This window comes from Colobus angolensis, unplaced genomic scaffold (assembly GCF_000951035.1).
Source record: "Colobus angolensis palliatus isolate OR3802 unplaced genomic scaffold, Cang.pa_1.0 Scaffold75, whole genome shotgun sequence".
Taxonomy (NCBI): Eukaryota; Metazoa; Chordata; class Mammalia; order Primates; family Cercopithecidae; genus Colobus; species Colobus angolensis.
This window is the reverse complement of record NW_012121265.1, coordinates 10,640,811-10,642,792: the sequence shown is the minus strand read 5'-3', so window position 1 is coordinate 10,642,792 and position 1,982 is coordinate 10,640,811.

Here is a 1,982-nt window from a genome sequence, read left to right as displayed (position 1 = left end):
AAGTTCAGATTTTCATATCTCTGAAGAGGAGTCAATGGTTTTATCTCAGGTCAATTTTGTTTATTAATATTTATGGGACTCTTTGTTTTAATTGGCAAATCTTTGTTTCTTTTTTCCGGAGACCATGTTGATTTCCTGAAATGTGATTATTTTCAGTTGGTTTCTTTATTAGTGTAATGCTGAATGTTTCATATAGGAAAAATATTATTGTATATTATATTTGAGGAAAGTGGAGGGAAAATGGGCTAATTAACACATAGTATTTATCATGGCCTGAGAACAGAACAAAAGCTCTGTTATAATTAAAATTGAATTATCCTGTTTCCAGCTTTGAGAGGAAGAGATGTTCATGTAAAAAATGCATGACAGACACTTGTAGGGGATAAAGAAGTGACTATGCAAACGCATGCACTGAAGTCATTGACATTTACATTATATTTGCTTCTGGTGGAAAAACAGAATAAATTTAAAATAATACAAAACGATAAAAAAGAATGCAAATCTTTCAGCAAAGATACTTTATTTGTTAAATTAGCTATTTATAAACTGGCAGTGACATTTATCTGTAGAACAAACTTTAAAGCAGAGAAAACAATTTTAGCTTTACTTTACTATTAGTTTGGAATTGTGCTGCCATAAGTATCAGATTTCCGCTGAAACAGGTTTCATTTTCCACCCTCCCATTATGAAAAACGTAAAGTATACATAAAAGCACGAAGTTCTAACAAAGCCTGTTTCATTATGCTTCCACATTCAATTCATGCAACTACTAAATTCTCCCAGGAAATGTGCTTGGGATACTGTGGTCCACATCCATCATTATGGGCTGAACAAAGTAGGAAATATGCCTATTAAAGAAAACATTTGTATGGACAGTACATTCCCCAGCAGCAATACTTATAGTAACACCACTCCTACCCCCACCACCCACACACAAACACACACACACAAACACACACACACACACACACACAGCGGCTGCATTCGAGAAGAAAAAGATGAGCTGCTGGCTAAGAGTTGGTTATAGATGTGGCCAAGGTCATGTGTCCTTCCTTCCTTTCTGCATGATTTGCAGTGTCAGCTACCAGAGGAAGATAAGAGCTGGTAGCAAGAGCCTTTTTACATTTACTGTGAGACACAAACATGCACCTAGCTGACACGTTTGAAGCTAAACCTGCATCCAGATCAATTGTGAATCCTCCCTGACCCCCCCAGCCTATGTGAAATCCCTCAATACTGTGCTTCTCTCCTTTAACATACTCATAACAGTAACAAATGTATGTATAGTATTATGACTATTCTATTATTTCTGTCTCCAGTCCAGCCTATAAGCTCTGTGAGTTTAGGGATCTTGTATTTTGTTCACCTTTGTGAACCCTGTCAGTCAGAGAACTGACAGGGGCTATGAAGGCAAATGCTGGGAATAATCAATTGCTTCAAGACAAGAGAGCTTGGACTGTGGGAGTCCAGCATGAAGACAGGGTCAGAACCGATCAGGGGGTCCATACCAGGTCCTCAAACAGGACAGCTAACTGAACATTTTAGCCCAGAGGCTGGGCAGACCTAACCCCAGGAAGAAAACAATGCCCAACCTTCAGGGCCATGGGCTGCCTAGAGCCTAATATTATGGCAGAATTTGAGCATCGCTGTGATTTGAGATTCACTGTATCTTAAATGCTCTACACTTAAAACAAATTTTTAAATTGACAAATTGTATATATTTATGGAATTGTGTATTTGATATCCCTTACTGAATAATCATTGCCTAATACAAGCATGAGCATCAAGTGGATAGGCTGGTAGACTGATGTGAAACTAAAAAGCTTTGATTACAGCAGTATTACCTAGGGTAATACAATGTCCTTTTCATATTCAGCCTCAACAGATGTGTCCAGTAAAATGAAACAGAAGCCCTGGAAGCTGCTCAGGGTTTACTCTGCTCTGGCTTCCTTGGGTTCATGGGGCAGAGAAACCCCTAGTGA